This window comes from Tasmannia lanceolata, unplaced genomic scaffold (genome assembly GCF_043159265.1).
Source record: "Tasmannia lanceolata isolate RefF3 unplaced genomic scaffold, GAP_Taslan_0.1 ptg000001l, whole genome shotgun sequence".
In the NCBI taxonomy this organism is placed as follows: Eukaryota; Viridiplantae; Streptophyta; class Magnoliopsida; order Canellales; family Winteraceae; genus Tasmannia; species Tasmannia lanceolata.
Genome location: NW_027518678.1, coordinates 2,495,579 through 2,509,775, shown reverse-complemented (window position 1 = coordinate 2,509,775; position 14,197 = coordinate 2,495,579).

Here is a 14,197-nt window from a genome sequence, read left to right as displayed (position 1 = left end):
GTCAGTAAATTGCTAAACCAAAGCGCGAGTCTAACTATTTCCATCATAACTCTCAAAATACTTGGAGTTTTTCATCTTCGTTTCTTTCGTTTTAAACTACACTTCGATTCCTTCGAAATGAAACTGATTTCAATGAATTACGAGTTAAATTGAGTGAGTTATGGTCAATCAATCGGAGGTATGTCAGTAAATTACTAAACCAAAGCGCGAGTCTAACACTTTCCATCATAACTCTCAAAATACTTGGAGTTTTTCATCTCTGTTTCTTTCGTTTTAAACTACACTTCGATTCCTTCAAAATGGAACTAATGTCAATGAATTACGAGTCGAATTAACTGAGTTATGGTCAATCAATCGAAGGTAGGTCAGTAAATTGCTAAACCAAAGCGCGAGTATAACCACTTCCATCATAACTCTCAAAATACGTGGAGTTTTTTATCTCCGTTTCTTTCGTTTTAAACTACACTTCGATTCCTTCGAAATGAAACTAATTTCAATGAATTACGAGTTCAATTGAGTGAGTTATGGTCAATCAATCGTAGGTAGGTCAGTAAATTGCTAAACCAAAGCGCGAGTCTAACTATTTCCATCAAAACCCTCAAAATACTTGGAGTTTTTCATCTTCGTTTCTTTCGTTTTAAACTACACTTAGATTCCTTCGAAATGAAACTAATTTCAATGAATTACGAGTTCAATTGAGTGAGTTATGGTCAATCAATCGGAGATAGGTCAGTAAATTGCTAAACCAAAGCGCGAGTCTAACTATTTCCATCATAACTCTCAAAATACTTGGAGTTTTTCATCTTCGTTTCTTTCGTTTTAAACTACACTTCGATTCCTTCGAAATGAAACTGATTTCAATGAATTACGAGTTAAATTGAGTGAGTTATGGTCAATCAATCGGAGGTAGGCCAGTAAATTGCTAAACCAAAGCGCGAGTCTAACTATTTCCATTATAACTCTCAAAATACTTGGAGTTTTTCATCTCCGTTTCTTTCGTTTTAAACTACACTTCGATTCCTTCGAAATGAAACTAATTTCAATGAATTACGAGTTCAATTGAGTGAGTTATGGTCAATCAATCGGAGGTAGGTCAGTAAATTGCTAAACCAAAGCGCGAGTCTAACTATTTCCATAATAACTCTCAAAATACTTGGAGTTTTTCATCTTCGTTTCTTTCGTTTTAAACTACACTTCGATTCCTCCAAAATGAATCGAATTTCAATGAATTACGAGTTAAATTTAGTGAGTTATGGTCAATCAATCGGAGGTAGGCCAGTAAATTGCTAAACCAAAGCGCGAGTCTAACTATTTCCATTATAACTCTCAAAATACTTGGAGTTTTTCATCTCCGTTTCTTTCGTTTTAAACTACACTTCGATTCCTTCGAAATGAAACTAATTTCAATGAATTACGAGTTCAATTGAGTGAGTTATGGTCAATCAATCGAAGGTAGGTCAGTAAATTGCTAAACCAAAGCGCGAGTCTAACCACTTCCATCATAACTCTCAAAATACGTGGAGTTTTTTATCTCCGTTTCTTTCGTTTTAAACTACACTTCGATTCCTTCGAAATGAAACTAATTTCAATGAATTACGAGTTCAATTGAGTGAGTTATGGTCAATCAATCGTAGGTAGGTCAGTAAATTGCTAAACCAAAGCGCGAGTCTAACTATTTCCATCAAAACTCTCAAAATACTTGGAGTTTTTCATCTTCGTTTCTTTCGTTTTAAACTACACTTAGATTCCTTCGTTTCTTTCGTTTTAAACTATACTTCGATTCCTTCAAAATGGAACTAATGTCAATGAATTACGAGTCGAATTAACTGAGTTATGGTCAATCAATCGAAGGTAGGTCAGTAAATTGCTAAACCAAAGCGCGAGTCTAACCACTTCCATCATAACTCTCAAAATACTTGGAGTTTTTCATCTCCGTTTCTTTCGTTTTAAACTACACTTCGATTCCTTCGAAATGAAACTAATTTCAATGAATTACGAGTTCAATTGAGTGAGTAATGGTCAATCAATCGGAGGTAGGTCAGTAAATTGCTAAACCAAAGCGCGAGTCTAACTATTTCCATCATAACTCTCAAAATACTTGGAGTTTTTCATCTCTGTTTCTTTCATTTTAAACTACACTTCGATTCCTTCGAAATGGAACTAATGTCAATGAATTACGAGTCGAATTAACTGAGTTATGGTCAATCAATCGAAGGTAGGTCAGTAAATTGCTAAACCAAAGCGCGAGTCTAACCACTTCCATCATAACTCTCAAAATACTTGGAGTTTTTCATCTCCGTTTCTTTCGTTTTAAACTAAACTTCGATTCCTTCGAAATGAAACTAATTTCAATGAATTACGAGTTCAATTGAGTGAGTTATGGTCAATCAATCGGACGTATGTCAGTAAATTGTAAAACCAAAGCGCGAGTCTAACTATTTCCGTCATAACTCTCAAAATACTTGGAGTTTTTCATCTCTGTTTCTTTCGTTTTAAACTACACTTAGATTCCTTCGTTTCTTTCGTTTTAAACTACACTTCGATTCCTTCAAAATGGAACTAATGTCAATGAATTACGAGTCGAATTAACTGAGTTATGGTCAATCAATCGAAGGTAGGTCAGTAAATTGCTAAACCAAAGCGCGAGTCTAACCACTTCCATCATAACTCTCAAAATACTTGGAGTTTTTCATCTCCGTTTCTTTCGTTTTAAACTACACTTCGATTCCTTCGAAATGAAACTAATTTCAATGAATTACGAGTTCAATTGAGTGAGTTATGGTCAATCAATCGGAGGTAGGCTAGTAAATTGCTAAACCAAAGCGCGAGTCTAACTATTTCCATCATAACTCTCAAAATACTTGGAGTTTTTCATCTTCGTTTCTTTCGTTTTAAACTAAACTTCGATTCCTTCGAAATGAAACGGATTTCAATGAATTACGAGTTAAATTGAGTGAGTTATGGTCAATCAATCGGAGGTAAGCCAGTAAATTGCTAAACCAAAGCGCGAGTCTAACTATTTCCATTATAACTCTCAAAATACTTGGAGTTTTTCATCTCCGTTTCTTTCGTTTTAAACTACACTTCGATTCCTTCGAACTGAAACTAATTTCAATGAATTACGAGTTCAATTGAGTGAGTTATGGTCAATCAATCGGAGGTAGGTTAGTAAATTGCTAAACCAAAGCGCGAGTCTAACTATTTCCATAATAACTCTCAAAATACTTGGAGTTTTTCATCTTCGTTTCTTTCGTTTTAAACTACACTTCGATTCCTTCAAAATGAAACCGATTTCAATAAATTACGAGTTAAATTGAGTGAGTTATGGTCAATCAATCGGAGGTAGGTCAGTAAACTGCTAAACCAAAGCGCGAGTTTAACTATTTCCATCAAAACTCTCAAAATACTTGGAGTTTTTCATCTTCGTTTCTTTCGTTTTAAACTACACTTCGATTCCTTCGAAATGAAACTAATTTCAATGAATTACGAGTTCAATTGAGTGAGTTATGGTCAATCAATCGGAGGTAGGCCAGTAAATTGCTAAACCAAAGCGCGAGTCTAACTATTTCCATAATAACTCTCAAAATACTTGGAGTTTTTCATCTTCGTTTCTTTCGTTTTAAACTACACTTCGATTCTTTCGAAATGAAACGGATTTCAATGAATTACGAGTTAAATTGAGTGAGTTATGGTCAATCAATCGGAGGTAGGCCAGTAAATTGCTAAACCAAAGCGCGAGTCTAACTATTTCCATTATAACTCTCAAAATACTTGGAGTTTTTCATCTCCGTTTCTTACGTTTTAAACTACACTTCGATTCCTTCGAAATGAAACTAATTTCAATGAATTACGAGTTCAATTGAGTGAGTTATGGTCAATCAATCGGAGGTAGGTTAGTAAATTGCTAAACCAAAGCGCGAGTCTAACTATTTCCATAATAACTCTCAAAATACTTGGAGTTTTTCATCTTCGTTTCTTTCGTTTTAAACTACACTTCGATTCCTTCAAAATGAAACGGATTTCAATGAATTACGAGTTAAATTGAGTGAGTTATGGTCAATCAATCGGAGGTAGGTCAGTAAACTGCTAAACCAAAGCGCGAGTTTAACTATTTCCATCAAAACTCTCAAAAACCTTGGAGTTTTTCATCTTCGTTTCTTTCGTTTTAAACTACACTTCGATTCCTTCGAAATGAAACTAATTTCAATGAATTACGAGTTCAATTGAGTGAGTTATGGTCAATCAATCGGAGGTAGGCCAGTAAATTGCTAAACCAAAGCGCGAGTCTAACTATTTCCATCAAAACTCTCAAAATACTTGGAGTTTTTCATCTTCGTTTCTTTCGTTTTAAACTACACTTCGATTCTTTCGAAATGAAACGGATTTCAATGAATTACGAGTTAAATTGAGTGAGTTATGGTAAATCAATCGGAGGTAGGCCAGTAAATTGCTAAACCAAAGCGCGAGTCTAACTATTTCCATTATAACTCTCAAAATACTTGGAGTTTTTCATCTCCGTTTCTTACGTTTTAAACTACACTTCGATTCTTTCGAAATGAAACTAATTTCAATGAATTACGAGTTCAATTGAGTGAGTTATGGTCAATCAATCGGAGGTAGGTTAGTAAATTGCTAAACCAAAGCGCGAGTCTAACTATTTCCATAATAACTCTCAAAATACTTGGAGTTTTTCATCTTCGTTTCTTTCGTTTTAAACTACACTTCGATTCCTTCAAAATGAAACGGATTTCAATGAATTACGAGTTAAATTGAGTGAGTTATGGTCAATCAGTCGGAGGTAGGTCAGTAAACTGCTAAACCAAAGCGCGAGTTTAACTATTTCCATCAAAACTCTCAAAATACTTGGAGTTTTTCATCTTCGTTTCTTTCGTTTTAAACTACACTTCGATTCCTTCGAAATGAAATGGATTTCAATGAATTACGAGTTAAATTGAGTGAGTTATGGTCAATCAATCGGAGGTAGGTCAGTAAATTGCTAAACCAAAGCGCGAGTCTAACTATTTTCATCATAACTCTCAAAATACTTGGAGTTTTTCATCTCCATTTCTTTCGTTTTAAACTACACTTCGATTTCTTCGAAATCAAACTAATTTCAATGAATTACGAGTTCAATTGAGTGAGTTATGGTCAATCAATCGGAGGTAGGTCAGTAAATTGCTAAACCAAAGCGCGAGTCTAACTATTTCCATCATAACTCTCAAAATACTTGGAGTTTTTCATCTTCGTTTCTTTCGTTTTAAACTACACTTCGATTCCTTCGAAATGAAACTGATTTCAATGAATTACGAGTTAAATTGAGTGAGTTATGGTCAATCAATCGGAGGTATGTCAGTAAATTACTAAACCAAAGCGCGAGTCTAACACTTTCCATCATAACTCTCAAAATACTTGGAGTTTTTCATCTCTGTTTCTTTCGTTTTAAACTACACTTCGATTCCTTCAAAATGGAACTAATGTCAATGAATTACGAGTCGAATTAACTGAGTTATGGTCAATCAATCGAAGGTAGGTCAGTAAATTGCTAAACCAAAGCGCGAGTATAACCACTTCCATCATAACTCTCAAAATACGTGGAGTTTTTTATCTCCGTTTCTTTCGTTTTAAACTACACTTCGATTCCTTCGAAATGAAACTAATTTCAATGAATTACGAGTTCAATTGAGTGAGTTATGGTCAATCAATCGTAGGTAGGTCAGTAAATTGCTAAACCAAAGCGCGAGTCTAACTATTTCCATCAAAACTCTCAAAATACTTGGAGTTTTTCATCTTCGTTTCTTTCGTTTTAAACTACACTTAGATTCCTTCGTTTCTTTCGTTTTAAACTACACTTCGATTCCTTCAAAATGGAACTAATGTCAATGAATTACGAGTCGAATTAACTGAGTTATGGTCAATCAATCGAAGGTAAGTCAGTAAATTGCTAAACCAAAGCGCGAGTCTAACCACTTCCATCATAACTCTCAAAATACTTGGAGTTTTTCATCTCCGTTTCTTTCGTTTTAAACTACACTTCGATTCCTTCGAAATGAAATGGATTTCAATGAATTACGAGTTAAATTGAGTGAGTTATGGTCAATCAACCGGAAGTAGGTCAGTAAATTGCTAAACCAAAGCGCGAGTCTAACTATTTTCATCATAACTCTCAAAATACTTGGAGTTTTTCATCTCCGTTTCTTTCGTTTTAAACTACACTTCGATTTCTTCGAAATCAAACTAATTTCAATGAATTACGAATTCAATTGAGTGAGTTATGGTCAATCAATCGGAGGTAGGTCAGTAAATTGCTAAACCAAAGCGCGAGTCTAACTATTTTCATCATAACTCTCAAAATACTTGGAGTTTTTCATCTCCGTTTCTTTCGTTTTAAACTACACTTCGATTTCTTCGAAATCAAACTAATTTCAATGAATTACGAGTTCAATTGAGTGAGTTATGGTCAATCAATCGGAGGTAGGTCAGTAAATTGCTAAACCAAAGCGCGAGTCTAACTATTTCCATCATAACTCTCAAAGTACTTGGAGTTTTTCATCTTCGTTTCTTTCGTTTTAAACTACACTTCGATTCCTTCGAAATGAAACTGATTTCAATGAATTACGAGTTAAATTGAGTGAGTTATGGTCAATCAATCGGAGGTATGTCAGTAAATTGCTAAACCAAAGCGCGAGTCTAACTATTTCCATCGTAACTCTCAAAATACTTGGAGTTTTTCATCTCCGTTTCTTTCGTTTTAAACTACACTTCGATTCCTTCGAAATGAAACTAATTTCAATGAATTACGAGTTCAATTGAGTGAGTTATGGTCAATCAATCGGAGGTAGGTCAGTAAATTGCTAAACCAAAGCGCGAGTCTAACTATTTCCATCATAACTCTCAAAATACTTGGAGTTTTTCATCTTCGTTTCTTTCGTTTTAAACTACACTTAGATTCCTTCGTTTCTTTCGTTTTAAACTATACTTCGATTCCTTCAAAATGGAACTAATGTCAATGAATTACGAGTCGAATTAACTGAGTTATGGTCAATCAATCGAAGGTAGGTCAGTAAATTGCTAAACCAAAGCGCGAGTCTAACCACTTCCATCATAACTCTCAAAATACTTGGAGTTTTTCATCTCCGTTTCTTTCGTTTTAAACTACACTTCGATTCCTTCGAAATGAAACTAATTTCAATGAATTACGAGTTCAATTGAGTGAGTAATGGTCAATCAATCGGAGGTAGGTCAGTAAATTGCTAAACCAAAGCGCGAGTCTAACTATTTCCATCATAACTCTCAAAATACTTGGAGTTTTTCATCTCTGTTTCTTTCATTTTAAACTACACTTCGATTCCTTCGAAATGGAACTAATGTCAATGAATTACGAGTCGAATTAACTGAGTTATGGTCAATCAATCGAAGGTAGGTCAGTAAATTGCTAAACCAAAGCGCGAGTCTAACTACTTCCATCATAACTCTCAAAATACTTGGAGTTTTTCATCTCCGTTTCTTTCGTTTTAAACTACACTTCGATTCCTTCGAAATGAAACTAATTTCAATGAATTACGAGTTCAATTGAGTGAGTTATGGTCAATCAATCGGAGGTAGGCTAGTAAATTGCTAAACCAAAGCGCGAGTCTAACTATTTCCATCATAACTCTCAAAATACTTGGAGTTTTTCATCTTCGTTTCTTTCGTTTTAAACTAAACTTCGATTCCTTCGAAATGAAACGGATTTCAATGAATTACGAGTTAAATTGAGTGAGTTATGGTCAATCAATCGGAGGTAAGCCAGTAAATTGCTAAACCAAAGCGCGAGTCTAACTATTTCCATTATAACTCTCAAAATACTTGGAGTTTTTCATCTCCGTTTCTTTCGTTTTAAACTACACTTCGATTCCTTCAAAATGAAACCGATTTCAATAAATTACGAGTTAAATTGAGTGAGTTATGGTCAATCAATCGGAGGTAGGTCAGTAAACTGCTAAACCAAAGCGCGAGTTTAACTATTTCCATCAAAACTCTCAAAATACTTGGAGTTTTTCATCTTCGTTTCTTTCGTTTTAAACTACACTTCGATTCCTTCGAAATGAAACTAATTTCAATGAATTACGAGTTCAATTGAGTGAGTTATGGTCAATCAATCGGAGGTAGGTTAGTAAATTGCTAAACCAAAGCGCGAGTCTAACTATTTCCATAATAACTCTCAAAATACTTGGAGTTTTTCATCTTCGTTTCTTTCGTTTTAAACTACACTTCGATTCCTTCAAAATGAAACCGATTTCAATAAATTACGAGTTAAATTGAGTGAGTTATGGTCAATCAATCGGAGGTAGGTCAGTAAACTGCTAAACCAAAGCGCGAGTTTAACTATTTCCATCAAAACTCTCAAAATACTTGGAGTTTTTCATCTTCGTTTCTTTCGTTTTAAACTACACTTCGATTCCTTCGAAATGAAACTAATTTCAATGAATTACGAGTTCAATTGAGTGAGTTATGGTCAATCAATCGGAGGTAGGTTAGTAAATTGCTAAACCAAAGCGCGAGTCTAACTATTTCCATAATAACTCTCAAAATACTTGGAGTTTTTCATCTTCGTTTCTTTCGTTTTAAACTACACTTCGATTCCTTCAAAATGAAACCGATTTCAATAAATTACGAGTTAAATTGAGTGAGTTATGGTCAATCAATCGGAGGTAGGTCAGTAAACTGCTAAACCAAAGCGCGAGTTTAACTATTTCCATCAAAACTCTCAAAATACTTGGAGTTTTTCATCTTCGTTTCTTTCGTTTTAAACTACACTTCGATTCCTTCGAAATGAAACTAATTTCAATGAATTACGAGTTCAATTGAGTGAGTTATGGTCAATCAATCGGAGGTAGGCCAGTAAATTGCTAAACCAAAGCGCGAGTCTAACTATTTCCATAATAACTCTCAAAATACTTGGAGTTTTTCATCTTCGTTTCTTTCGTTTTAAACTACACTTCGATTCTTTCGAAATGAAACGGATTTCAATGAATTACGAGTTAAATTGAGTGAGTTATGGTCAATCAATCGGAGGTAGGCCAGTAAATTGCTAAACCAAAGCGCGAGTCTAACTATTTCCATTATAACTCTCAAAATACTTGGAGTTTTTCATCTCCGTTTCTTACGTTTTAAACTACACTTCGATTCCTTCGAAATGAAACTAATTTCAATGAATTACGAGTTCAATTGAGTGAGTTATGGTCAATCAATCGGAGGTAGGTTAGTAAATTGCTAAACCAAAGCGCGAGTCTAACTATTTCCATAATAACTCTCAAAATACTTGGAGTTTTTCATCTTCGTTTCTTTCGTTTTAAACTACACTTCGATTCCTTCAAAATGAAACGGATTTCAATGAATTACGAGTTAAATTGAGTGAGTTATGGTCAATCAATCGGAGGTAGGTCAGTAAACTGCTAAACCAAAGCGCGAGTTTAACTATTTCCATCAAAACACTGAAAAACCTTGGAGTTTTTCATCTTCGTTTCTTTCGTTTTAAACTACACTTCGATTCCTTCGAAATGAAACTAATTTCAATGAATTACGAGTTCAATTGAGTGAGTTATGGTCAATCAATCGGAGGTAGGCCAGTAAATTGCTAAACCAAAGCGCGAGTCTAACTATTTCCATCAAAACTCTCAAAATACTTGGAGTTTTTCATCTTCGTTTCTTTCGTTTTAAACTACACTTCGATTCTTTCGAAATGAAACGGATTTCAATGAATTACGAGTTAAATTGAGTGAGTTATGGTCAATCAATCGGAGGTAGGCCAGTAAATTGCTAAACCAAAGCGCGAGTCTAACTATTTCCATTATAACTCTCAAAATACTTGGAGTTTTTCATCTCCGTTTCTTACGTTTTAAACTACACTTCGATTCTTTCGAAATGAAACTAATTTCAATGAATTACGAGTTCAATTGAGTGAGTTATGGTCAATCAATCGGAGGTAGGTTAGTAAATTGCTAAACCAAAGCGCGAGTCTAACTATTTCCATAATAACTCTCAAAATACTTAGAGTTTTTCATCTTCGTTTCTTTCGTTTTAAACTACACTTCGATTCCTTCAAAATGAAACGGATTTCAATGAATTACGAGTTAAATTGAGTGAGTTATGGTCAATCAGTCGGAGGTAGGTCAGTAAACTGCTAAACCAAAGCGTGAGTTTAACTATTTCCATCAAAACTCTCAAAATACTTGGAGTTTTTCATCTTCGTTTCTTTCGTTTTAAACTACACTTCGATTCCTTCGAAATGAAATGGATTTCAATGAATTACGAGTTAAATTGAGTGAGTTATGGTCAATCAATCGGAGGTAGGTCAGTAAATTGCTAAACCAAAGCGCGAGTCTAACTATTTTCATCATAACTCTCAAAATACTTGGAGTTTTTCATCTCCATTTCTTTCGTTTTAAACTACACTTCGATTTCTTCGAAATCAAACTAATTTCAATGAATTACGAGTTCAATTGAGTGAGTTATGGTCAATCAATCGGAGGTAGGTCAGTAAATTGCTAAACCAAAGCGCGAGTCTAACTATTTCCATCATAACTCTCAAAATACTTGGAGTTTTTCATCTTCGTTTCTTTCGTTTTAAACTACACTTCGATTCCTTCGAAATGAAACTAATTTCAATGAATTACGAGTTAAATTGAGTGAGTTATGGTCAATCAATCGGAGGTATGTCAGTAAATTGCTAAACCAAAGCGCGAGTATAACCACTTCCATCATAACTCTCAAAATACGTAGAGTTTTTTATCTCCGTTTCTTTCGTTTTAAACTACACTTCGATTCCTTCGAAATGAAACTAATTTCAATGAATTACGAGTTCAATTGAGTGAGTTATGGTCAATCAATCGTAGGTAGGTCAGTAAATTGCTAAACCAAAGCGCGAGTCTAACTATTTCCATCAAAACTCTCAAAATACTTGGAGTTTTTCATCTTCGTTTCTTTCGTTTTAAACTACACTTAGATTCCTTCGTTTCTTTCGTTTTAAACTACACTTCGATTCCTTCAAAATGGAACTAATGTTAATGAATTACGAGTCGAATTAACTGAGTTATGGTCAATCAATCGAAGGTAAGTCAGTAAATTGCTAAACCAAAGCGCGAGTCTAACCACTTCCATCATAACTCTCAAAATACTTGGAGTTTTTCATCTCCGTTTCTTTCGTTTTAAACTACACTTCGATTCCTTCGAAATGAAATGGATTTCAATGAATTACGAGTTAAATTGAGTGAGTTATGGTCAATCAACCGGAAGTAGGTCAGTAAATTGCTAAACCAAAGCGCGAGTCTAACTATTTTCATCATAACTCTCAAAATACTTGGAGTTTTTCATCTCCGTTTCTTTCGTTTTAAACTACACTTCGATTCCTTCAAAATGAAACGGATTTCAATGAATTACGAGTTAAATTGAGTGAGTTATGGTCAATCAATCGGAGGTAGGTCAGTAAACTGCTAAACCAAAGCGCGAGTTTAACTATTTCCATCAAAACTCTCAAAAACCTTGGAGTTTTTCATCTTCGTTTCTTTCGTTTTAAACTACACTTCGATTCCTTCGAAATGAAACTAATTTCAATGAATTACGAGTTCAATTGAGTGAGTTATGGTCAATCAATCGGAGGTAGGCCAGTAAATTGCTAAACCAAAGCGCGAGTCTAACTATTTCCATCAAAACTCTCAAAATACTTGGAGTTTTTCATCTTCGTTTCTTTCGTTTTAAACTACACTTCGATTCTTTCGAAATGAAACGGATTTCAATGAATTACGAGTTAAATTGAGTGAGTTATGGTAAATCAATCGGAGGTAGGCCAGTAAATTGCTAAACCAAAGCGCGAGTCTAACTATTTCCATTATAACTCTCAAAATACTTGGAGTTTTTCATCTCCGTTTCTTACGTTTTAAACTACACTTCGATTCTTTCGAAATGAAACTAATTTCAATGAATTACGAGTTCAATTGAGTGAGTTATGGTCAATCAATCGGAGGTAGGTTAGTAAATTGCTAAACCAAAGCGCGAGTCTAACTATTTCCATAATAACTCTCAAAATACTTGGAGTTTTTCATCTTCGTTTCTTTCGTTTTAAACTACACTTCGATTCCTTCAAAATGAAACGGATTTCAATGAATTACGAGTTAAATTGAGTGAGTTATGGTCAATCAGTCGGAGGTAGGTCAGTAAACTGCTAAACCAAAGCGCGAGTTTAACTATTTCCATCAAAACTCTCAAAATACTTGGAGTTTTTCATCTTCGTTTCTTTCGTTTTAAACTACACTTCGATTCCTTCGAAATGAAATGGATTTCAATGAATTACGAGTTAAATTGAGTGAGTTATGGTCAATCAATCGGAGGTAGGTCAGTAAATTGCTAAACCAAAGCGCGAGTCTAACTATTTTCATCATAACTCTCAAAATACTTGGAGTTTTTCATCTCCATTTCTTTCGTTTTAAACTACACTTCGATTTCTTCGAAATCAAACTAATTTCAATGAATTACGAGTTCAATTGAGTGAGTTATGGTCAATCAATCGGAGGTAGGTCAGTAAATTGCTAAACCAAAGCGCGAGTCTAACTATTTCCATCATAACTCTCAAAATACTTGGAGTTTTTCATCTTCGTTTCTTTCGTTTTAAACTACACTTCGATTCCTTCGAAATGAAACTGATTTCAATGAATTACGAGTTAAATTGAGTGAGTTATGGTCAATCAATCGGAGGTATGTCAGTAAATTACTAAACCAAAGCGCGAGTCTAACACTTTCCATCATAACTCTCAAAATACTTGGAGTTTTTCATCTCTGTTTCTTTCGTTTTAAACTACACTTCGATTCCTTCAAAATGGAACTAATGTCAATGAATTACGAGTCGAATTAACTGAGTTATGGTCAATCAATCGACGGTAGGTCAGTAAATTGCTAAACCAAAGCGCGAGTATAACCACTTCCATCATAACTCTCAAAATACGTGGAGTTTTTTATCTCCGTTTCTTTCGTTTTAAACTACACTTCGATTCCTTCGAAATGAAACTAATTTCAATGAATTACGAGTTCAATTGAGTGAGTTATGGTCAATCAATCGTAGGTAGGTCAGTAAATTGCTAAACCAAAGCGCGAGTCTAACTATTTCCATCAAAACCCTCAAAATACTTGGAGTTTTTCATCTTCGTTTCTTTCGTTTTAAACTACACTTAGATTCCTTCGAAATGAAACTAATTTCAATGAATTACGAGTTCAATTGAGTGAGTTATGGTCAATCAATCGGAGATAGGTCAGTAAATTGCTAAACCAAAGCGCGAGTCTAACTATTTCCATCATAACTCTCAAAATACTTGGAGTTTTTCATCTTCGTTTCTTTCGTTTTAAACTACACTTCGATTCCTTCGAAATGAAACTGATTTCAATGAATTACGAGTTAAATTGAGTGAGTTATGGTCAATCAATCGGAGGTAGGCCAGTAAATTGCTAAACCAAAGCGCGAGTCTAACTATTTCCATTATAACTCTCAAAATACTTGGAGTTTTTCATCTCCGTTTCTTTCGTTTTAAACTACACTTCGATTCCTTCGAAATGAAACTAATTTCAATGAATTACGAGTTCAATTGAGTGAGTTATGGTCAATCAATCGGAGGTAGGTCAGTAAATTGCTAAACCAAAGCGCGAGTCTAACTATTTCCATAATAACTCTCAAAATACTTGGAGTTTTTCATCTTCGTTTCTTTCGTTTTAAACTACACTTCGATTCCTCCAAAATGAATCGAATTTCAATGAATTACGAGTTAAATTTAGTGAGTTATGGTCAATCAATCGGAGGTAGGCCAGTAAATTGCTAAACCAAAGCGCGAGTCTAACTATTTCCATTATAACTCTCAAAATACTAGGAGTTTTTCATCTCCGTTTCTTTCGTTTTAAACTACACTTCGATTCCTTCGAAATGAAACTAATTTCAATGAATTACGAGTTCAATTGAGTGAGTTATGGTCAATCAATCGAAGGTAGGTCAGTAAATTGCTAAACCAAAGCGCGAGTCTAACTATTTCCATCGTAACTCTCAAAATACTTGGAGTTTTTCATCTCCGTTTCTTTCGTTTTAAACTACACTTCGATTCCTTCGAAATGAAATGGATTTCAATGAATTACGAGTTAAATTGAGTGAGTTATGGTCAATCAATCGGAGGTAGGTCAGTAA